We start from the raw sequence: 26,059 nt of genomic DNA, 5'->3' as shown, positions 1-26,059 counted from the left end.
ACTGGGCTCCTACTTCCACATAAAGATCAAGGCCCTCTACGACAACTTCAACTAACAGACTCTGGACACCTCCCCCCCAATGGCAGCCACCTGGACACCGGTCACCACCGAAGACATTACCGCAACCATGAAAAACACCCACTCTGGAGCCCCCATGGACCCCTGCCTGCCTCACATTTTTCAGAGAGCCACCACCGCTATCGCGGCCCAACTGTGCCAAACCATCAATGCCACCTTCGAAGCTGGCATCTTCCCTGATGACTGGAAGTGTTCCGAGGTCAAGCCCCTCCTCAAGAAACCCTTGGCTGACCCGACAAACCTGAAAAACTACTGGTCCATCTCTCTCCTTCCCTTTGCAGCCAAGGTCACTGAAAAAATTGTCAGCTCACAACTAACCACCTACATCGAAGAGAATGCCATACTCAACTCTTCCCAATTCGAATTCCGCAGCAACCACAGCACTGAGACCACCCTCCTCGATGCCACCGACGATATCCGCATGCTACTCGACCAGGGACACACTGCAGCCATCATCCTGCTAGACCTCTCTGCTGCCTTTGACACCATCTCCCACCGCACTCTTGCAACCAGACTACATGACGCTGGGATACAAGGATTCGTTCTCGACTGGATCTGCTCCTTCCTCACCGGTAGAACCCAATGGATCAGACTCCCACCCTTACTCTCCAAACCCACAGAGATCAACTGCAGAGTACCCCAAGGATCATCGCTCAGCCACACGCTTTACAACATCTACATGACCCCCTTGCCACTATCGCCAAACAGCATGGGCTCAGCACAGTATCCTATGCCGACAACACCCAGCTCATCCTCTCCCTCACAAAGAACCCCGATGACACCAGACTTAGCTTCCAAGAAGGAATGAAAGACGTCGCAGCCGGATGAGTGACAGCAGCCTAAAACTGAACTTGGAGAAGACAGACGTTCTCGTCCTTGGACCCTACCACTCTGCGTTAGACAGCTGCTGTTGGCCCTCCGCCCTTGGAAACCCACCCACCCCAACGAACCACACACAGAACCTTGGCATCATTCCAGACTGCTCCCTCACCATGATACGCCCCAGGTCAATGCAATCGCCTCCACCTGTTTCAACTCCCTCCTTATCCTCCGCAAAACCTTCAGGTTGATCCCACCAAAGCCAGAAATACCATTACCAACTCACTCACCACCAGCAGATTGGACTACGGAAACGGCTTCTGTGCAAAAATCAACAAATCCTTGCAACAGAAGCTCCAGACCATCCAAAACACAGCTGCCAGACTCGTCCTCGCCACCCCACAACATGATTACATGAGGCAACACCTGCAGACCTCCAATGGTTCCCCTCTGAGAAGAGGGTAACCTTCAAGCTACTCAAGCCACTCACCCACGCCTACAAATCCCTCCACAACATCGGACCCAAATACCTCAACGAAAGAATCTCTTTCCACGCCCCCAAAATAAACCTCCGCTCCACCGACCTTGTCTTAGCAACGACCCCATGCATCCGTAGAACCAGAATCAGGGGACGAGCCTTCTCCCACCTAGCAGCCAAAGCCTGGAATGAACTCCCAGTCAACATCAGAAGCTCCTGGATGGAATAGACTAACTTGAAAAGAAGATGAGGGAACAGCAGGTAAGTCTTGCGGCAGGCTGTGGTATTATAGAGGGCACTTTATTCTTTTGTATCTAGAGTAAGTATGGGCGGGAAATTTGTTCCGCTCGCGGAATTTGCAAATTTTTGGCAAATTTCACGGTCTGCGAATCGCGCGAAATTGGCCAAAAATCCGCAATTCGCGAGTTCGTGGATTTTTTTTTTGTTTGCGCTTCAAAAATACAATCTCGCGTGCGCGACATTGACTTACCAAGATTCTGCGTTCGCTGATGAGTTTTCCTCCCTGTTCGCGTGCGCTGCGAGATTTTGGTAGCTGGCCGAGCGGCGCCGCGATCGCGAACACCTCATTGCGACCCGAAACAGGAAATTGCAAATGCGAATACGTCATTGCGACCCCAAACAGGAAAAAATCATCACGAGCAGGCTGGTTAAGTGGAAACAACATGTTCACGACCGTTGCGAACGCATGCGCAAGTTCTCGTTCCCAAACTGGTAAAAAAATCTCGCGAACTCGCAAAAAAAAATTTGCAAGCTCGCGAAATTTGGCGGATTTTTGCGAATTGCGACTACGAATTTGCACAAATTCACGTATCGTGAATTAGCAAATTCTGCCCATGCTTAATCTAGAGCCCGGCTGCGGGGCATATTGTGTGCTTTTGTTTAAGTATTCATGTTAATTGCAGCACCCGTCACGAGCTGCGAATAACATGAATACTTTAAACAAAAGCATACAATCTAGCCTCAGCAAGCCTACAACACGGTGTGTAAAGCACACGCCCTGTTTGTAGACTTGCTGAATTTCTCTTCTTCACAGAGCTGGGATGGGGTGATTGTGTGACTTTCTTAACGTTTTCTTGTTAATTGCAGCTCCTGACGGGCACTGTGATGAACCTGAAAACTTTAGCTAAGTCACACAATCACCCCGCTGCCCAGCTTCATTAAGAAAAGATATGCAGTTGCTCTACAATAACAGCGTGTAAAGCACACACCCTGTTTGTAGACTTGATGAATTTCTCTTTATCAAGCGCAGCTTTGTGGTGATTATGTGCTGGGCATAGTGTGCCACCCGACTTTTTCCTGTTTCTGTCATTGCATCCAGATTTATAATACAACAAGTAACATCATACCTACAACAAGTCGGACTATTGGCTTTGTCAGTGGTTGTTAGTATATAATATTGAAAAAGCTTCCACATAAAGCCCTGGTGACATCACAACATTGTTGCGGCCCCTGAGTTTTAAAAAGAGCAGGGAAATCCAGAGAGAATATGACTCTCTTTGAAGGATTTCCCTTTCCTCGCCTGGCATGACATCATGCCATACCTTCTCCACTAGTGAGTAGTGAGCAGTGTGAGCACTCGCACATTCATATGCCTGCCGCCACTGCAGTCTGGAAAAAAAGAGGACCGCCTGTGCCAGGGCACACAACAGTGCCCAATAGAGACCCATTTCAAGACCCCTCTGTAAAAAACTGCCGGTGCGCAGCACCGCTTAGACCCAACCCACTTAAAGCCCTGAAGGTAGTGCCAGTCATAAGTCACCCACTATCAGCTTGGAACATCACACAACCAGAATGTGAGGAAGGGCACTTTAGGTGCTGATTAACAAACAGTCTCAATCTGCCAGTTAGCACATGAGGCCTGGCACTACATGTGAGGTATGGAGACTTCCTGGAGGAAATGTCACAAACAAGGGAGCTTTCTCGGTGAAAGCCAAAAGCTGCGGGAACCGTTGGGTCTTAAATGCGGGTCACTCAGGAAAGACTCTGTGCCAGTGCAAGACTAGTCCATTCATGGCACCAGCAGCCCGAGCTTGTGCCTGCAGGAAGTGGTTTGGAGAGTGTTGTAGGGAATGAGCAAGTGTTAGTGAAGAGAATACTCCAGACAGATAGATCAATCATTTACACACTTGCAGCTGCCATCTGCTCAGACCGGCATCTAGGCAACATTAAAAATCTTGACAAGGCCTAACCAGCCTACCACCCTTCTTAGTTCATTCAAGTGAGCACGGTTACATATGAGTATTTAGAGATGACAAGATGGCGAAAAAGGCTCCTTATAGAACCCTAATGATACGGAGAGATGCTACTTCTGAAGCCTTGCCATACAACACTCGCTGTCTTCACTGAAACATGTTTTGTCCTTTTTTCTTCTCAGCTTCTCTTGCCGTCTCCTTCTCTTGTTTTTCCTCTTTCTCATATCTGGCCCGCTCCACGTTTACCAACTTTCCCCTTCTCCCCATCCCATTCTTGTCTCCATTTCTCTCTCACTGCCTGTTCTTTGCTTTTTCTCTTACCGATTTTCCATTCTCCGTTCTCCCTCCCAGTTCTCCAGACCCTCTGGATGCCTTTCTCTTTCCGTTCCTCTCTTACCAATTTGTCCATTACCCCTTCTCAATTTCTCGTCTTTGCTCCATGACTTTTTTTCTCCTTTGTTCCTCTCTACCCCTTTCTCTGCCAATAAATACTATTTCTCACTAATATCCTCTCATTTTCCTTCTGGCTGCTATGTTTCAATTTTGAAAACACATATTACAATCCCTGAATATTAGATGGAGGCACAATTAGAATTTGGACCAGGGTGCCTCTGCAGTGTTGGTGACCTGGCCAAAAAGGACATGAAAAAGCTGAAATTGGATAATAAATCCAAAGCTGTTTTGATCAGGGCCCCAGAAATAAGTTTGGCCCAGGGCCCTCAAAATCCTTAAGATATCCTGTGCCTTTGTTAAAGTTTTCATGTTAATTGCAGCACCTATCAGGAGCTGCAATTAACATAAGTACCTTAACAAATGCAGACAATTACCCCGCAGCCCAGTCCTATTAAGAAAAGAAATGCAGAAACATAGCTGCCAAGGTTTTATATTGCAATGTGGGCCGTTTTCATAATTTCACTGTAATTATTTGTGTCATTTGAACAGGGCAGGCTTTAGTGCTGGTGGTGCCTGGTGTGACAATGTTTGTTGGCGCCCCAATGACCACCTCCGCCATTGGATACTCTCATTACCAACCTTTAACAGTGCCCCTCAAGTCTCCATAACCCCTCTCTCTTTCATATTAATTTTGTTTAATAGCGCCACTCATACCAGTGAAAGGTTTTAAGCATTTTACATTGCATACACATTACACAGAGACATTGAATCATAGTGTGTAAATCAATGTATAGGAAATGTTACATCAGACAGAGGAATACAATTTCTCATCTGAACAGAGCTGGGCTTCGGGGTGATTGGTTTTTTAAGCAAAGGTTTGGTGTGATATTTGGCACTGCACACACGTGCGGTCTGGTTCCTGGCACAGATAGCCATGGATAGAGCGTACAGAGACCCAACACTGCCACACACAGAGGAAAAGAATTAGAGGGAACATTGATCAAGACCCTCAGTAAGGTCCTGAACAAACTCCTCAGACTCTGACCCTTTCTCCTCATCATCTGGATTGGTCTGATGGACGTCTGCCCATGCTCTTAAGGCTGATTGGAGCTCTGTCTTCTTGGCACTCCCCTTAGTGAACAATTTCTTCTCCTGGCAGAATCCTTCGAGCTGGGCCCCTGTGTAGCTCTCCAAATTGGCCAGCCCCAATTTCATCTTGTCAGGTAAGTCAAAGACCTGTTGGCCTATAGTTCAGCCTACCAGCTATGAGCAAACTTATAGAATGCAGAGTGGCATCAAAAGTACAGCATTACCTTGATGAATATAAGCTGCTAGATGTCTGTCAGTCTGTTTTGTTCTGGTTTTAAGATTGAGACATTGTTACTAAACATCATTAGTAGCACCAGGTAGCTTCCTAAGGTCGTCTGCCCCTATTGGTGTCATGGGAAGTGTTGCAGCGTTTGACACGGTGGACCACATTATCCTGTTATACAGACTAAAATAGGTAAAATGATTTTAGTTGTTTCTAGACAATTGTCTACCCATAATGAGGATGGTTTATTTGTTGCCAGTATATGTCAAAGTTGGTTTGGGTCTAACTCTACCATTGTCTATTCAACATTTTTATCTCTAAAATAAAGAGTACCAGAGAACTGATGATCCAGGACTTTGCTGAAAATACATGATGGTAGATCTGAACACCCCCTTAATGATTTGGGTAGTTCCAATCGTGTCTCTCAGCGATAGGCTGCAATTTAATACACTCCAGTATAAGAAGAAAAATACAGAGGTTTATGCGCTTGAAATTAACGTGCAACACTCAAGTTATTGAAAAGCCCAACACATTACTTATTACACCTTAACCTCACCATTTATTGGCCAAACACTATAACCATAACTACGGGAATGCTGCTGGACCCAGTTTTAGGTATGGGGTTTCAGATAAACTCAGTCAGTAGTCATTTCATTATTCTCACTGTGAGGATAATACATTGTTTCCTGAATACACTTAAAGGTGCTTTGATGGGCCGCATTAGTTTATTACGGGTCAGACTATGGGCCTGATTACAATCTTCATGTATGGGATACTCCATGCACAAACATGACGGATATATCGTCCACTGTATTGCAAATACAATAGTATGTAATGGACTTGTAATGCTGTGGACGGGATATCCGTCACATTTGTGATGGAGTAACCCTGTCCACCAAGATCGTAATCAAGCCCTATGTCCACTCATTATCACTTGTTTGCAACAAGAAGGTTCAGAAGAAACAAACAGGTGGTGCAAATTTGAGAATTCAATTACAAAAAGGCTTATGCATTATAATCATGTTACAGAAGAAGTTGCATTTGCGGACAGTGTCAAATTAGTTTAAAATGCCTGACGGTATCAAATTAGTTTTGAATGTGTGAACTTGACACACCAATTTTATCTATACTCCGCTCAATTATATCTAACAGCTAAATCTCCATATCCACTAGCCAGCAGAACTTTGTTGCCTATGGGCTCTGCGCTAATTGGAACAGACCGTTACTTAGTTGCCAAACTTTGCCCCACAATTTTCCTAAGGAAGGAGTTAGGCTCTGATCCTGAGTGGGTTGGGGGATTAGGTGATAGTTATTGTACCAGATAAAATCCAGAGGTTCAGATTTTTTTAGTGTGATATTAGCACCTATTCCAAGTTATTGAAAAGAAGCTTAATTTTGGTGCTTACTGTAATGCTTTCTCCCGTTACATTTCAGGAGGCTTGGCCTGCAGAAACTTAGCAAAGGGAGAGGTATTTAATGCACCCAGTAATTAGTCGTTTTTTTCCTAACCTTTCACTCTAATTAGTACCATCAATATACAATGATCCGCACATAAAAATGGTCTGACCTAAAGTGCAATCAATCAATAAAATATTATTGGCATGAACAAAAAAGGATTCCAAGTAAGAACAAAGACAAACTGTTAGGGACTGCTTCACAAATTTACCAGCTGAAGAATTAACTTTTCAATTGAAAATACTGTTCTAACTATACCGGACATACATGGTGGGCCTGAACACTTTTCTCTGAGCCTGGAAATATTTCAATTGACACATGATTCCACTACATTCAGGGCTTGATTTAGAACTTGACAGATCAAGTCCTGCCGTCGCATTTTCAGTGGTCTTCCTGCCCACCGGCTTGGCGGTAGTCCTGACTCATTTAGATGTTAATTGGCTCATACGTGAAAGACTGCTGCGTTCCTGCTGACACCGCCAGGAATTCTCAACCATGTTGATGGCAGGATAGGCAAAAGCAGCTGTCAGAGGGAGGACTGCCAGTTTCCCTGCTGGGCCAATCTCGATGTGCCTTCCCACTGATGTTACTGTGGTGGTAAAACTTCAACACCTGACTATTCAGAATGGATGGGATATAAAACAGAAACACTCATTTTCTCACTTTCACACTTCCTGTTCCACCATAGACCAGATCTACCAAGTGCTACGCTGCTGCTTTATGACGAACAAAATCAACACCTTCATAGACGCAATCGACGGTAAACTCTATTTATAAATGACTGTTAACATTTGCAGTGGACTTGTGCACTTGTACATTTCTCTTATGAGCAGCGCCATACCAATGTGCAAGCACATGTCTGAAATGTTGACGCTAAAGACACTCAAAGAAACACACCTGTATTATCACATTCTAGCTGTAAATTTAGTGCAAGCTGCCTCAAAAAAAGTGCATTTGTAAAAAAAGGATATCAAATCAAAATACAAAAAGTCACCATACAGATGTGTTTAAATACATTTTGTAAATTGTCACATTAAAAGCATGTAACATACATCATTGGTAAAAGTGTATTATGCATAGTTAATTAAAACCAGTGCAAAACATGTTACAAAAAGATCATAAAATATCATAATTTAAAACCGTTAAGAATAAGCAAAAGATTGAAAAGTACAGCATGACTGTCCAAGCGCCTTTTCACATAGGATGGAACAATGGTTTTCCTTGCGTCCTTCTGTCCGTCTGCTTATTAGCCTGTGTCTGTGGTTTTGATCCCCAGTTTTGGCAGTCTTGGAATTCTTTGCTCAACCATTGCGAGAAATTTGATGTATCTGCAATTTAATTTAATGTTTGATGGATTCAAACAGGCGAGCACCGCGTCCCTTCTGGTGCTGATCCCTTTTTGCTTGAACTGATCTTTGAGGAGCAATTGGCATGCGTGTTGTAGTTCTTCACAGAGACAGGTGACATGGAGAATGTCACCCTTCTTTGAGTTGCAAAGCAGGCAGGTCTCGTTGCCCTCTGTCCTAAGCCATGGTGGAAGATACTCTGTGCTTGGCAGAATCCCTAGTCTGTATTTCAGGAACTTCATTTTGTGGCTTTTGGGTAACCCTGGTTGAAGTATGTTTGTGGTGTCAAAGATTTATACGAGTTGAGGGTCTTCCATGCGTGAGATCTTTTGGAAACATGAGCCTTGTCCTCTAGTAAGGAAAGTGATTTGACATTTTTCCAGATTAGTTTTTTTAAAGTACTGTCCCCAATTTGCATGTCCCAGAGCACAGAGAGTTTAGTCGCTTCCAACGCTGCCTGCAAGTAAGTTCTTGCCTGGCAGGCGTTCCTGCCTTGTATATCCTGCCATAGCAGAGAGTTTAATGTGTCTGATGTAGCGGTTCTGAGTTTATGGCAGCAATGATATATGCTCCGTGCCTGGCTAGATCTTGCTTTTGCATGCCGAACTCCAATCTTATTTGAGCAGGGGAAGTGTGAAGCTTTGACCTGTATGTTGTCCAAGTTTTTGGAGTCTCTTCCCTGCAAGGCCTTGCTGCCATAGGTAATCAAGGGTAGTAGCTTCGCCTGAATGACTTTCAGATAGGGGGTCAGGGTCGGTCCCATCAATTTTTCATCGTCACAGCGATCATTGCTTCTCTCCTTCTTGTTTCCTGCTTCTGCTGCGCAAATGAGCCTTCTCTGTCGAAGATGACTCCCAGGTATTTATACTCACAAGCTGGCTCAATCTTTAAACCACCAAGAGACCAGTTCTTTTGTTGTTTTTTGTTGATGTTTATTGACATCGTGCGAGTCTTGGTGAGGTTTATTTTTAGGGTGTTGTCCATTGCGTATTTGTACATTTCCATCAGAAGACGTTGGAGCCCGATATAGGTGTGGCTAAGTAGCATGATGTCATCTGCATACAGAAGGTTGCTCAGAATTTTCCCTCCCATCCTCGGGGAGTGGGAGTTGCAGGCATCGAGTAGTCTTGGTAAATCCGCCATAAAGACTTTGAACAATATTGGAGCAAGCAGGCACCCTTGTTTAAGTCCTTGGTGGTGCGAACTTTTGAGGACAGGTGGGTGCCGCTTCCTACTTTCACCTGCACCCAGGTGTCAGTGTGAAGAAGTTTCAGCAAGTTTAGAGTCTGCTGCGGTATGCCCCATTGTGCCAGTTTCCCCCATAATCTTTCTCTCTCGTTGTTATCAAATGCAGCACTGAAATCAATATAACTCAAATGCAGCGGGAGCTTTTTGATTTTTGCTGCATCAATAATTAATGAGATGGCAAGGATATTTGTTTCTGTACCGGACTTTTTCCGAAAGCCGGTCTGGTTCAGCGGTATGATCAGATTTGACTCAGCCCAAAGTGCGATCTCCTCTAGAATGGTGCCGCGAAATATTTTGCCTCGTCAAGGAGGGCTACTAAATGGTAGTTGTTTGGGTCCATCTTGTCTCCTTTTTTGTAAATAGGGACGATCGTCGACCCCCTCCAGGATTCTGGGATTCTGTTTAGTAGCCTAATTTCTGTGAATAGGGTTAGCATGATGTCCGCCCACTCTGTGTTTTTTGCTTTAAAAAGGGCTGGTGGGATACCGTTTGGTCCCGGGGCGCCTTCTTTCCTGCCTTTGGCTATTTGCTTTTTGATTGAGGCTATCTGCTGGGTTCTCGAGGTATCTTGGCAGTTGGTGATTGTGCCTTGAGAAGCCTGACCCAATGTCTCAGACATATACGTTTCACAATTTGACTCTGTGCTCTTATTGATACTTTTTTGCGCTCCTGCGTACTTTATATGGTCATTGAAGTGACTGGAAAGGTATTTGATCCAAGTCTCTTCCATGATATGAGATTCTAATTCTTTGTGCTGTGGGGGCATGATCCCATTCACTGATTGCCAGAAGCGGGCGCTGTTGTTAGTTTTTATATCATATAGTAGTTTTGCCCAGACCTCATTTTCAACGTCTTTTTTGGTATTCCATTTTGTTCGATTAAGCATAGCCCTTTGATGTTTCAGCTTTGCTCGTAGGCTGATATTGTTAGGGGCTGATCTCAGCTTCCATAATGTCAGGTTTACTGAACTTTTTAGTTTCTTTAGTTGTACTCTCTGTTCTTTCTTTAGGTTGTTTTTGCTGCACTCTTTGTGAGGATTAACTTTTGGGGCAACATTGATTGCAATTTCTTTTAGCAGTGTTCCCATATAGTGCTCCCAGTAGATAGTGTGCCCGGCAGCCATTGATTTTTGGATGTTGAAGAGTTGGAGTGCAGCTTCAGCCAGAATGGTTGAATTAACTGGCGTACATTTGATCCTTTTTTGATTCATGGAGTAGGTCAACCCCAGCGTTGTGTCTAGCCTGGTTACGATTGGCGTCTTCGATATTATATGGCATTCCTGGGGGCGATGATCCCTTTCACCCTTATCTCCCATTCTAAACCCCAAGATGTATGGGAATAACGCAAGACTAGCAAAAGTGTAGTCCAGGATGGAGCTTGCTGTGATCGAGTAGAAGGATTCTACTGGAGGAGAGTCTGTCGACAATCTTCCATTCAGTGCCCGAAGGTTTTGATGTTCTAGGTCATAGAGAAAGCGGTTGTTTTGATGTTTTTTCCTATTTGGTGGGGCGCTTTGCATTAGTATAGTATAAATTCTGTTTAGAGCCAGTGCCTCTTCTCCTTCTTACAAGCCAAGTAGATCTTGATTTATGTCCCCTGTCAGAAGGAAGAGTGGCTTTTCCATATGAGTGACATACTCAGCCAATTGATTGGTAATTTTTGAGGAATGTTTAGCTCTGTTTTTAGGATGGACGTATGCGTTGATTATGCATACCTCTTCTTCTTTATTCCCAAGGGCTAATTTTATCTTCACTGCTAATGTTGTAGATGAAGATGAATCCATGAGGATTGCTGAAGATATTGATGTAGTGGAGACATAGGTGGCCAAGCCCCCTGAATAATGGCCAAACCTACTGGTCCTTGCTGCAGCTGTAGCAAAGCTAGTGTAGCCCGTGATGTGCTGAGGGGCTATGAGCCAAGTTTCTTGCAGCATTAATATATCAAAGAGAGTGATATAATGCTGGAAATCTGGGTCATCCATTTTTGAGTTTAGGCCATTAATATTCCAAGAGCAGATGCCTATGGTTGATGCCCTTCCCCCGCTGCCTTCTCTGTCTTGTGGGTAGCGTCAGGCCTCCTCAGGGCATATAAAGATGGTTCGAGACAGTATTTCCCTTGTTGGAGCTTGGTTTTGCTCTGATACCACCGTTAAGCGTGCTTCCGGCCGACCCTGGGTACTGCTTATGCTCCTTTTTGGTGATCTTCCTCGTGTGGTCCTGAGTTCACTGAAAGTGTGGATCTGATGTTTCTTTAACACTGGGCTCGTCCGACTCGTGGACGGTACTAAGTGAAGGCCCGCTGCTACCATTGAGCGGGCTTCTGGTCGGTGCCAGGGGCTACTTTTGCTTCTATTGGGTGAGGTTCCAAGTGCATCCCTTGGAACACTGAAGGTGTGAGCCTGATGTATCTTTGGCACCGGACTCATCCTGCTCAGAAAGGGTGAAGGATAGGCTGGTCTTTGTAGGGGGACCAACTTGATTCCCCAGCTTTTAAATAGCTCTAGTTCTGCTAAGATCACATCTGCGACATTGCTTGAGGTCCAAGTTGTCTTGGTTGCCTCCGGGCTTTGTGGGTTAACAGCAGGTAAGAATTCTACAGAGACTAGGTCCTTTGAGCTTATGCCCCTCTGTTTGGGGATATATTCCATTAGTCTGAGGATGTTGCCGCGATTTAGCAGATCCTGCTGCCCTTTTGACGTGTATTCAGGGTAGAAAACCAGGACCTCTGTCGGCTGTCGGATGCTTCCTTGTCTCTGTAATTTTGTTGGTGATTGGTGTGCTTTAGCCGTTGGTCCATAGCCTAGTTGTACTTCATGGGTTGCCAGGTGTTTACTGTCTCCAGCTATTGTGGGGGGATGTATTATTGTTTGGGTTGGGGAAATTTGCTTTGGTTTTACCCCCATGTCATGTGGTCATTTTACCGATGAGTGCGCTGTTTGGCTAGGTATGGAGTGAGCAGTCATAATTGGTGTGACCCTAGTTGGATCTTCGTGGTTTGAGCTTAGAGTTGGACCAGTAATTCTTTTTCTATCCCCTTCATGGGGGTTTGAAGTGTATGATTGCTTAAGTTCAAATGATATTAATGCCTCTTGGATGCCCATCTGGCCAGGTGCTTGCCCTTGAGAGGCAGATTCCTTGTTTGGGAGTCCTGGTTCTCCTGCGTGTCCTTGAGTGTCACACTCTTGTCTGGTCTTGTTGCTGACGATTTTTGTAGGTACTTGAATCTTCATTGTCTCTTTTTTGTGTGCATCATTTTGTTTGATTTGGTCTCTTGTTGGTGAATCTTGGATCCGTTTCCCATCATGATCCGGCTTACTGCTGTTTAGTTTTTGCTGTTGATTGAAACTATTTGAAGTGTGGTTTGCCCAATCTGTTGGGACTACATTGATTGCATTAACTGAATGTTTTCCCTTTGTGCCAGCAAAAATGGAGAAGTATTTTATTGTGTCTGTTTGAGGTTTTTGATTGCGCCCTTTCCTTTTTTGTTGTCGTCGATGTTTAGCGTTGAGTTTTTGTGGGATCCCTATTCCCGTCTGTGTTATCTCCTCATTTTCAATAGCAAGTTGGTCCTTTGGCCTTATACCAGATGTTTCCCTCCTAGATGTTCCTTCTTCGATTTTGTTGGAGCCCGGATCTTTTGTTGCGTTTTCTGTGTGTACGTTCTTTATGTCGCCAGTTAGCATTGAGGGCTACATAGCTAGTTTGTCCACTACCTGGTTGCAGTTACAGCTGAGGTAGGTGTTTGTTTGTGCTCTCGTTATCAAAGTATTCAGGTTGCCCAGCTTATCATCAATGCCGGCTGTGAAAACTACCAGTGTGTTCAGAAGGGTTAGTTGTAGCTCAATTTTTTCTGATTGATATTGCAGGGCTTCGACAGCTAGCAGAATTGTGTTTAAAAGAGAATTCCAGGTGCCGGAGTTTTGTTCTTTCCTGAGCTCTTTCTCGTTTTTGCTATTATTAATATTGTTAGTATTGTTGGCTGCCTGGGGTGGGTTACGGTGGAGGTGCTCCTTCTGGTCTGGGTTGTAAGTTGCAGGGATGTCTTCCCATTCGAGTGTACTAAGGTAAGACACCATTGCCCTGCCATCTGCTTTCTGGCTAGGGTCCTGGGAGCTTTCTCCCAGCCCTCCCAAGTTGGTCAGTGCGTTAGCTGGGGCATAGTCACACGAATCTGTAAGTGGTATAGCGCTTGAAGTCGTTGGGGTTGCAGTCTTGATAGGTGTGTTGTGGCTCGTGGATTGTGTGCTCGTCATAGGGCTGAAGTTTGTTTCCTTGGATAGTTCTGCTGCTTTTATACTCGAATCGGCCCGGGTACCCTTTCAATGGGCCAATTACCTGGTTTGTTACCTGAATGTGGTGCTATGGTAGTTGTATCGTTGACTATAGGTTCAGCCAGTGAAGTCCTCTGTATATTGCTCAGGCTGCATGTTTCCTGTCCACCTGGCAGGTGGGCAGGAGGTGATTGCGGATTGGAGATAGATTCATGGGGCTTTTCACTTGCAGTTGGGGGTCCTCTGAACTGTGCCGATATTTCTGTGCTTCGAGATCCCGCCTTGATGCAGTTGTGCCATGAGTTTTTCTAGAAATGGAGTACTTATGCTAATTGCTATCATTGGTGATGGCGGATCTGATGGTAGCGGTGGCGATGGTAACAATGGGGTTTGCAAGCCTTGCAGGGATTTCTTGCTCGAGAAAAAGGCTGAACCTGCGTCCTTTAAAAAGTTAAACTTTGTGTAAATCTTTGGTTGGCAGCAGTTGTTTGTGGCTTGCAATTTTATTACTGCAGTCTCATGGGCCTTGACCAGTTCCTGCTCTGTTGTAATGAGGTTTGGCTCTGTGCCGGGGGGTGCGCTTGTGTTTTTTATTTTTTTCCCTTTCTTTGCCTTTGGTTTCGGCACCAGGGACCCCCTAGTCCTACCTGACCTCATGTATTTGCCTTAAGTCCCCTTAGATCTCCTGAAGTCGCCGAGTGGCTAAGGACGTGGTTCAGTTTGCAGACCTGCAAATCTTACAATACAGGACTGGGACACAGAGCAGAAAATTAAAATGGCTCTGGGCTTTCTCCCACAGATCCAGGAATCCAGAAAGCACCACTCCACTTCACTCTGCTCTGCACTGCTCAGATTACACGAGCGCTAAGTGCGCGGGGCTCCTCCTCGTCCTGACGGTGAGACTCACTTAGCAAGGCAGGCAGGAGAGTCCAATGTCTCTCTGTGGCAACTAAAAAACTACAAAACTGCAAGTCCCAGAATGCACCGGGGCAGTAATCAAAAGAGTGCTAAAGAAGCCCCAGAGTCAGCTCAGCGTCTTCAGTGGCCTCTGCAGACTGTGCATCACTGTTATGGGGGGCTGGGGTGTCGGGAAGGCACGGACCTCTCTGGCCCCCCAGCTGGACTCACCTCCGTGTGCTGTTCCCTTCCGTAAGCTGCTCCCGTCTGCTATCAATCCGGCGGTGCGCGTAGGCCCAGCGACCGCTGCTGCTCCACGGCAATGCCACTGATCGCCACTGATGCTGACTGGGCCCAATACGGTAGCCGCCTCCTGCCAGTCCGGTATGCTGGGGTAGGAGGAAGGTTACCGATGTAGCGAGGCTTCCCTTCTCGCACTCCCACTTCTCCCTTCTGGCACTCAGGGGCTGGAGGGCCCGAACCTTTACCGCTGCACAGGGGGAGTCGCTAATGTGGCCTCAGCCGCTGCAGGCCTTGCCCACCCATTCACAGCCAGAGGCTCCTGGACCGATATCGCAGAGGTGGAGTGCACTTCTCCTCAGCCTTCGCACTGCACGGCACGAACATACATCATTGGGATAACTGCAATATAACTTGATGTAGAAATTTCAGTATACAAGGTGTAAAATGTACCATATTAATTACTTGTCAAATCAATGTCAGGCCCAATTATGAAGTATCCTACATATACATCCATTTACTGCAATAATGTAGTAGGTGTAATGCATATGTGATCATGCCATTCAGTAATCAAGGTGAAAAAAACACACCTGTAGTAACAAATTCTAAATATTTGTTGAAACATCGATTAGTTGGTGCAAGTGGCCATTACTATGATGAATGCATGTACCTAGATTCTAATGACCATCACATACAATGTTAACCAGTGTATGCACATCACAAAGTAGACATGAAAAGAAAAAACTGCTGCCTTACCTGCCATTCTGGTAAAGAAAAATATGTATTTCGCATTTTATTCAGAAATGCTAGGAATGAAAAAATTGCAAAGGAAATTTGATGTCAGGACTAATTTGGTGAAATTAAAACTATGCATGTATTGCAAACAATGAGAAAAGTCTCACAACAATATGAATACCATTTGCAATTCATAAATTGACAACATAAAACTGAGCGCTATTGTGTGGTTGCCCAAAGTTTGCCTCCTAATTCACATGTGGCTTGGCAGTTCGGGCTGTACTGTTCCCATGAGCAACAGGGTCAGACTGATTTGCATATGGCCATGTCTGAACTGGGGTGGCAGAGTGGGCTAAAGAACGGTGATGGATTAAACCCAGACCTTTTGACTGGGTGAGAGTGTTTGATTGGTTCAGATGGTCCGTCCATCACCACCCCCTTTTGTACCGCTTTGTTCGCCATAAGTTGGCAGGGTATGCTCAGACGTGAGTCCCTTGCTCACTTTGCCACTGGATTCAAGTAAGCCTGGCTGAAGACGGCTGAAATGCCAGAAACCGGTCCTAGGAAGCTTGTTTCCGATCCAAGGAAGGCATGGCTTGGCAGTTCGGGCTGGACTGTTCCCTAGAGGCACAGGGTCAGACTGATTTGCATATGGCCATGTCTTAACTGGGGTGGCAGAGTGGGCTAAAGAATGGTGATGGATTAAACCCAGATCTTTTGACTGGGTGTGAGTGTTTGATTAGTTCAGATGCTCCGTCCATCACCACCCCCTTTTTTACCGCTTTGTTCGCCATAAGTTGGCAGGGTATGCTCAGACGTGAGTCCCTTGCTCACTTTGCCACTGGATTCATCCAAGCCTGGCTGAAGACGGCTGAAATGCCATAAACCAGTCCTAGGAAGCTTGTTTCCAATCCAGGGAAGGCATGGCTTGGCAGTTCAGGCTGGACTGTTCCCATGAGGCACAGGGTCAGACTGATTTGCATATGGCCAGGTCTGAACTGGTGTGGCAGAGTGGGCTAAAGAATGGTGATGGATTAAACCCAGATCTTTTCACTGGGTGTGAGTGTTTGATTGGTTCAGATGCTCCGTCTATCACCACCCCCTTTTGTTCCGCTTGTGTCTGTGTGAGCACAAGGTAGGATACCATTTGTTACAATTGGCAGCCATGCCTCTAGATGGCATTCAATACCGCAGACTGACCCATAGAGATATTCTAGAGGAGATCAATAGCGTCCACACTCAGTGCAACTGAGGGAACAGGGACAGGGCATGAGATGCCTGGAGCAAAATAAACACCATCCCTTTTAGGGGAACAGGTTTGCCAACAGGGGATAGCAAGAAGAAGGTTGGAGATTGTACTCTGGGAGGCGGCCAAGGCTCCAGTTGGTAGACTTCCTGTTGGGTCTGCCACCACTAGGGAGTGCTTCCTCGAGAAAGGGTCCGAATAAGATGTTGAGCTGCTTGCAGCTTCTGTTGCACTCCCCTCATGCGCCATGCCACTGTGTACCTCAGTGTCAGTGGTGTCAACACCCAAACCACAGTGCCCAGCTGCTTCCCCGCTTCCGTGGCCAATTTTTCCTTGGCCTGCTCCTAATAATACTGAAATGACATATACAATAGTTTCTTTATTCTGTGTAAACATATCTGATCATGAACTTTAATAACAAAACAGTCTCCAAGTTTACATATTTCACCTGCTTCAAGGCTCTCAAACTTTGGTTCTATATTAGCATAAGCTTATCAATTTGGGCAACATTTTCATTAACCATTTGGTCACGGATTTGCTATTCTCCATGAAAGCTTCTATATCATGCATAAGCGTGTCTGTTATCCATTAATATGTCTCTCCAGGAACAGCTTAACACCTCTGAATGGTTAGGCTTTGTTGTTTAGCATAGTGAACTAATGTCATCAAAAGGAATATGTACCAAAGATACCCTTGTACAATGTGTTTACAAGGACCTCATATCTGCATACTTTTCATTCTCGGCAAGTAAAATATGAATTAATGTGTGTCAACAAATACTTTGATGTTGTACCAATATTAGTATAAACTGAAAGCATGTTACCTTTCTTAGGCAGTGATGTGTCCATTACTAACAGTCCTTTGGTTTTCCACAAGAAACAGGTGGGATCATTTCCCATAAATTGTTAGACAAAGTACACCATCATACACATTGTGCAAAACCTACACTTTCAAGAACTCTTCTTCTGCATTGGGCATGGTTCACCCTTAATGTTGATTGGAAAAATCCTGCCTGTACCAAAACACTTGTCATGTAACACATGAAACTCTAATACGTTTCTCCCTTCTTGCTGCTGCTGAGCTCTCAACAGCCCATCAATCTCCGTATAGGCCACCACAAGATGTGGACCATTAGGGGGTTCAGGGTATGGTACACCTGCTTCTGACATTGGGATGGCTGCCCTAGCTGGACTTCGGTTGACTTTCTTCGTAGGTCCTCCCACCTCTTCCTGCAATGGACGCAGCGCTGCTTGTAGACCCCCAGGTGACACACCTTCTTGGCGTTAGCATTCTAGGTGTCCTGCTTCTGATGGGTTTTGACCTGTATAGATACAATAGATGAATAAAAAACAATGGTTTTGTGAATTTTTCTTTGTATGTATTGTTGTAACACAATTCTACTAATTCTATCACAAGCATGACTCATAATTCACCATACAGCATGTGTAGTTTCACATGCTGATCAAAACAAATATATTTGTATTGACCTGTTGACTACCCTCATCCCAGATCATGGCTTAAACTGATGAATCCATGCTTGTGACATCATCTTGCCCAGGGGCCTCGACATATTCTGTGATTTGACCTATTCCTGATCAGTGCAAACATTGTGAACTGCTAAAGTCAAGTCAAGTCATGGATATTTGTATAGCACACAAATCACAGGCTAAACATAAATACTTATGGCATAGTGAATACTGGCTACTGGGAGTAAGGGGCCTGTGGATAGCAAATGAAACAGTTTGAAATAGGAGTAAAATGAAATGAAGTGTTAGCTCAAGAAGTTAGCTAACTCTAGCTTTCAAGTGTTATCGATTTAAAAGCATTCAGGGGCATAGTTTTAAGCACACCTCAAAATTGTACTCAGCAAGGATATATGTTTATGACAGATATACCTCAGTACTTCAGTTAATTGTCCCTGTGACTCAGTCCCAGTCTGGCACCAATATTCTGACTGAGCACTGCTCATTGTCAAGCCCTGATATCTGCAGCCTGATGAACATGATGTTACATGAACACAGACTTTCCTCAACTTTTATATGAAAAAATGACCTTGTGCCCATCTAATAAGTGACCTCAAGGCTGTATCTCTAAAGGGGTCTGAGAGCTACTGGTCGCTCCCAAACAACTGTTTGGAGAGCCCTGATCTACACTGAGTGATTTCAGGGGCAGCTCCTCCATTAAGGCAGAGGTGCATCTCCACACTAACCAAATTGCTCTGAGATATGGAAAATAATATGTTTACAAAGTTACTGTATTACCATTTTATTTTTCAAAACCCCCGTCCTGTGGAGAGTGTCAGGACGAAAGGGGGGGAGGGGAAGCTTTCTGCTATCTGCTGCTGTCAATCAGCCAGACATGCACATAGGGCATAGGGCTCCAGCCTCAGGAGTGGCAAGAGAGGCAGCTCCCTCCAATTCTGGCACTGCTTTCATGCTGAATGAAAGCAGCACCTGGCTTGGTTACTGTAGTTTCCTGGTCCCTTGTTGGAGTCTGCCTGCCTGCCTGGACCCGAGCAAGGAGGACGTCGCACCAGGATTGAAGGTAAGTGTAATTTTATTATTAACTTTTATTTTGTATCCCTCCTGTTCCACTACCCTCCCTTTTCAAGGAAGAATTGAACTTTCTACCCCTGAAGATTGATGAGGTTGGGGGATAGAACTTCTGGGCTTCGCGCTGCAGGAAACCAGACGTAGCCTACTCACAGGAATGGTATGCTATGGACCCCCAGTGTGTGCTACTCAACACAAATCATTTTTAGACACCATCACTAATCTAACATTAGCACATTCTAGAAGGATCATACTGGGAGATTTTAATTTGAGGGAGAATGGGAATTTAAGCAGCCATTTGAGAGATTTAAGGCATACTTGTGCGAATCTCAGCCTTCAAGAACTGATAAAACAGCCCAACAATCAGGGGGGACATAGTCTTGACCTTTAGTTCGCCAGTCAACCTGACACTGAAGTGCTAAATATCATACCACAAAATTGGACGGATCATTATCTAATTCATTTTGATATTATGCTACCTTGTCCAGTGGATAATTCCAAACGTTTAGTGACTTACCGGAGAGGAAGGGAGTGGGTGAAATTAGGAAAGAATAGTGCCCATCCAACCCTCCCAAATGTAAATTTCTTTTTCCCTACCGCTACAGTAGAGGAAAATTATAAAACCTACTATGATTACATAACTGACGCTTTGGATCAGTTAATCCCGGGATAGAAGCGAAAAAAATGAAATAAAATAACAGCACCCTGGTATAACGATGAAAAACTACGTCTGATATGCAAGAAGGCAGAGAGGAAATGGAGAAGGAAGTACCTAGAGCTAGATAAGCAAGAACTGAGACTGGCGGAGACTAAATATAAGGAGCTCATTTTAAAGTCCAAGGCTGACTTTTAAATTAACTCTATTTCACAAGTGTCTAATGGTACAAAAGCACTTTTTAAGATCGTTAAGGACCTCTCTGCCCCAACTTGCTTGAGTAATAAAATGGTGGCATCACAGAAATCGTGCAGTGAGATTGCCTTCTATTTTACAGACAAAGTGACTAACATTGTTGGTGCTTTCCAGGTCAACAATAACGGTGACCAGGACAATTCAGCACAGACGGCGGATGAGGACTTGCGGCAGATAACGACTCTGGATTTTTACTGACCTCTCTTTTAACATCCTGGCGCACAGCCTGTCCTCGGGCTCTCCCCTTGACCCCCTCCCCCATAAAGTCTGGAAGACTTTCGGCCTAATGGCCTTTCCCTGGCTGCGGCAGATATGTAATCAGTCCTTAGAAGAAGGTATAGTTCTGGAGAGATAGAAGCAGGCTGTGGTGACACCCCTGATTAAGAAGCCCCCACTGGACCCGACGACTCCAGCAAGTTTTAGACCAATCTCTGTCCTACCATTTCTGATCAAAATCTTGGAAAAGGCTGAAAGCAAGATTTATCTTGTTTCCTGGAGGATAATCAACTGCTGGATAAGGACCAATTTGGGTTCCGGTTGGGTCACGGGAGTCAGCTTGGCCACCATGTTGGACAACCTACGTATGCGGGCCAACAACGGGAATGTTACTGTTTTAGTACGTCTCGATATGTCGCCCGCATTCGATGTGGTGAGCCACTCAATCTTAGTGGAAAGACTGGAGAAGATTGGGGTGAAGGAACGGGCTCTGCAGTGGTTGCGGTCCTACCTGGCAGGGAGACAGCAGGTGGTAACTTTGGCACCGTTTTTCTCCTGTAAATGCCTGGTAGTTTATGGGGTACCGCAGGGCTCTGCGATCAGCCCTATTCTTTTCAATATCTATTTGCAGCCTCTGTTTCCCATCATTAAATCGTTCAGAGTTGACCTGGTCAACTATGTGGACGATACGCAACTGGCGTTTTCCCAGGAAGAAAAACACGCAGTTTCCATGGATACGTTTCAGGAGTGTATGCGTCAGACTGCAGGTTGGCTTCGGAGAAACTCCTTGCAGTTTAATGGGGGGAAAACTGAGGTCCTGTACTGTTCTTCTGCTAAGACACCTAGACACATACCACTGGAGTTTAGGCTTACCCCTGAGGAGGAACCTTTGGTCGCTGTCAGCACGGTGCGTAATTTGGGGGTTCTGATAGATGACAATCTCTGATAGATGACAATCTCCAAATGGAGTCGCAGGCAAACAAGACAGCCAGTGTGTGCTCATCTTTGATGCGCATGCTGCGTCAGATACTTCCAATACTACCCAAGGACTCGCCCTCCCTTGAAGTGAGAAGCACTGTATTAAGCAGACAGGACTACTGCAACTCCCTGTATTTGGGAGCACCACAGTATATCTTTCAGGGGCTGTAGAGAGTACAGTCTGAAGCAGCAAAATTGGTGCTAAATAGGCAACGCAGATCCTCCACTACTCTTGCTCTGAGAGAGCTCCATTGGCTGCCTATCAAGGAAAGGGTTAAATCACTCTGTTTGGTGCACAGAGCGGTACATGATTTGGGCCCGGTCCCACTACAGGAATATTTACCTGGTACCTCCCCAAGAGGCAGCTTCGCTCCTCCAGTGGAAGTTTGCTGGCAATTCTTCGATTCAAGCGTTCTAGGATGGGGGGAGGGCCTTTAGTGTGGCTGCTGTCCATCTTTGGAATCAGCTACCTCAGAGTATTAGACAAATCAACTCCCTAATTGAGTTTAGAAAGAGCCTAAAAACTTGGCTCTTCCCCAAGGCGTGATCACTCTTCTTTCAGCTTCTTTGGCTCATTCACATGAAGGTTACCTTTCTAGTCTGAGCGCCAGGATACCCGAAGGGTGGCAGTCTGCGCTATGTAAGAACCATTTACATTACATTTATTTTGCTAAAATACTGTTAATTGGAGATTTGAACTGTTGGCCTTCTGAGGAAGGGGAGAGTCAGAGTTCTAAAGAACTTACTGACTTATTAACTAATTTGAATCTTGAAGGGCACATAACACAGCCCACCCATATTAAATGCTATGCATTAGATCAACTATGGACCGCTAATCTTTCGCTTCTGGATCTACTGGTGCAGCCATGTACCTGGTCAGATCACCATCTCATCTACTTCTCAATAAATGGCCTATCCACAGTTAAATCTCGGAGTGATATAAGACTTATGATTAGAAGTTGGAACCAGTCCCGGCTACCAGAGTTTTTTAATATGCTATAGTCCACCCTGCCGCCTACTGCGACTAATGTCAATGAGTTGGAGAAAGTCACTTCTAATTGGCTACTCCTGGCTTGTGAACTGCACGCCCCGCTACAGCCGAAAGAAAGGTCCCTGAGGCGGCATGAAACCTCTAATTGGTTCTCTGAGGAGTTAAAAATTGTCAAACTTAAAACGCGTCAGGCAGAACGGAGGTGGCGGAGAAGTTATACTTCAACAGAAAGGAAGAGGTATGATAAAGCACTCACTGAATACAAAGCCGACATAGTAGAGGCAAAAAAGGCTTACTATTCTTCTTCGGTGCCTAATTCCAGCAGCAAGTCTAGTGACATTTTTTAAATTGTCAGAGAGCTTTCTAGTCCTGACCGAATCGCATTGGCTATCACACCTTGCCAGGCTCTATGTGATGAGCTAAACACGTTTTTTTGTGAAAAAATTAAGATTATTCAGAACTCCATTTCCACAGGTCATCTAGAATGGAAATCCTATAAGTCATATGAAAATCCTTATACTATGACTAGTTTCCAAGAGATCACTCCCAAGCGATTGGAAGAACTCAAAACCAAGGTGCAGTCCGGCTCCCCCAATGACCTTTGTCCTGTCAGGATACAAAAAGAACTGCTCTCTCACTTTCCAGCCACCTTCCTTTCACTTTTAAATATCTCTCTGGAACAAGGGGTAGTCCCACACGCCTTCAAAGAGGCAGTGTTAGTGCCATTACAAAAGAAGGCGGGAGTAGACCCAAGCGTCCTGAGTAACTATAGGCCTATTTCACTCCTTCCTTACCTAGCCAAACTGTTGGAGGCACATATGGCCAAACTTCTATGCGCCTTCATTGAAGACTCCAATTTTTGGGATTCCCATCAGGCTGGTTTCAGACCAATGCATTCCACAGAATCAGTGATTCTAAGTGTCATGGACGACCTGAAGGAAGGCGCAGACAGGGGGTGTACTCAGGTCTTGGTGTTATTAGACTTGTCCGCTGCCTTCGATACTGTGGGCCTCTCTATCCTAGCAGACAGATTAGCAGCGGCAGGTCTGAGGGGCACAGCCCTGGATCGGATGCTCTCATTTTTAAAAGAGCGTTCCCAGTCTGTCGGACTGGCACCTTTTAGTTTCTCCCAGGTGAATACCACATGTGGGGTACCTCAAGGGTCTTCCCTTTCACCTCATCTGTTTAATGTATACATCTGTCCCCTGATTCACGTTCTTCAAGAAAGAGGAGTAAAGGTATACAACTATGCAGATGACATGCAGCTGATCATCCCGCTTGATGACACAAATGATTCCAAGGGCACATTCCAACATACCATGCTCTTCATCAAGGAGTGGATGACTCATAATTTTCTCAAGTCGAACTGCGATAAGACAGAGATGATTATCTCAAACAATAGAATAGAACAGTGGACACCAGCACACTGGCTAGCTGCATTGGGTATCCCCCCAATACCTAAAAAGTCAGTGAAAAGCTTGGGAATCAAGATAAATGCTGACCTTTCTATGCAGGAATAGATTAGCCTGGTTTCATCTACTTGCATGCACCAACTGAGGACTTTCAAGAAAATTAGGAAATTCTTCTCCAAGGAGGCTAGCATAGCTATCCTGCTCGCACTAATAATGTCCCGATTGGATTATGCGAAATCCATATATTTAGGACTCCCTATTAGCCAAATTCCTAAGTTACAGCTCATCCAAAATCAAGCAGCTAGGCTGGTTTTCCAGTTACCAAGACATTGCCACACCAAACCATTAATGAAGCAGCTTCATTGGCTTCCTGTGATACAGCAGTCTATGTTTAAGACCGGTTGTATGATTTTTAATGCACTTCACAAATCAGGACCCAAGTTTATATCTGCCAAGATCTCAAGATTTATGCCCACACGGAATCTTAGATCAGCAACAATGAACAGGTTAATTGTTCCAAGATTCAAACGTAAAAGAATGGGTGGCTCGCGCTTCTCGGTTCTAGGCCCCACTCTGTGGAATTCCCCTCCAATTGAAATTAGACTAACCTCAGAATATCTTGGCTTCAGAAAAAAACTTAAAACATGGTTATTTACTCAAGTCAATTGTTAAAGCTGTAGGATAGCTCACTTCTCCTCTAAGCGCCATGAGACTGTCGGTATACGATCGCTTTATAAGTTCCATAAACATAAACATACATGCCAGCTGCCACTGAGGGATTTGTTGGATGACACGCAGAGTTAACATAATTAGCCTTTAGTTTGTACAGAAAACATATTTATGTGCAGTTGTAAAGAATATATAATGTGTTTTCAAATTTACATGATGTGAGTTTTCATCATATCCCTTGTAAATCAAACATACATACATATATCTCTACATACACACACCAAATAGAATATAGGGCTTTAAACACACGACACATACTAATTGTGTTGTTTTAAACCATTGTAATGTACTTACTAATTATGAACATCATTGTCCCATGTAAGGAACAAAATATATGAAACGTTACACCAATCACTTCATTTCACTCAGGCACTAAAAAGGAACATTGTACCCTGTGGTAATGGAAAAAACCATTAAGACAGGTTCACATATGTATTTCAAACATGTACCTGTTCCTCTGGTGAGCCATAGAGCTGACCATACAAGGAAAGGCCCTTATTGCTAGCAACTACTGCTCCTCTGGCATAGACGCAGCAGGGGCTTCCTCTCCAGCTTGACCAGGCTTTGTTGCTCCCAGAGATCACAAACAGCACCAAAGTAGAGGAGGTCTTAATGGCTGCAGTGTTAGGAGGCAAGTGAGCTTTTTTCAAACTGCCATGTACATGTAAGCGATGTACGTGATCTTCTGCTGAGACAAACACAGCCATTGGCCTTGATATGTTGATTTGACACACGTTAACCTATTGTTGTGTCAGTCGTGGAGTTTAACACCCACTACACGCTTTACTTCCAACGCGGACATCTGATTACAAATGTCTTGATTGCAAGGTAAATCAATGAAAGTGGCATAGCCCCGTCGTGGAAACTAGGACTCCAACATGCACCAACAAATTATACAGTATACATGTTTAACAAAAGTTTAATTTCAAAGTTTTCTCTAAGGAATGGTAAACTTTGTTTTCATAAAATGTATCTAATCATAATGTCTGATTAGCTGCCTGATAATAAACAGAATAAATCAAATTACAAGTACCAAAGTACTGAAAGCAGACATTTTCAGACAGAATTTGGAACCCAATGCATTTTGGGACACTCAGTCCCTTCGTCAGGGGTTTTCTGTTGGAAAGGGAAAAGGAAACATATTCAAAAGTTGCATATGAGTTGTCGGTCTTGTTTGTTAGTAACAGACAAAAGTTCGTAATTTCTCCAATCAATTGTGCTACCTTCACCATGAATGACTGAATCTAAAAACACTTACGGAGTTCTTGTGACAAAATCTGTCACAATCTGTAAACATCAACAAAGAACAAATGGGTATACTTAGAAAAACACAGTCTGGCTGCATCATGTGGACGTAGAGTGTGGCACAATTCCACCAATCTGACATACCTGCTAAATGACTCTAGGATTCAGTTGAATTGCAGTCAATATGTTTCAAAAAACAAAAATCATACATAGTAAGGAGCTCGTAAATCACCCTACAATGAAAATTACTTGTGTCACTACTTCTTTCAATAGGAACAATCTGATACTCAATGCAA

Source organism: Lissotriton helveticus, chromosome 7, assembly GCF_964261635.1.
Source record: "Lissotriton helveticus chromosome 7, aLisHel1.1, whole genome shotgun sequence".
Taxonomy (NCBI): Eukaryota; Metazoa; Chordata; class Amphibia; order Caudata; family Salamandridae; genus Lissotriton; species Lissotriton helveticus.
This window is presented reverse-complemented; position numbering follows the sequence as displayed.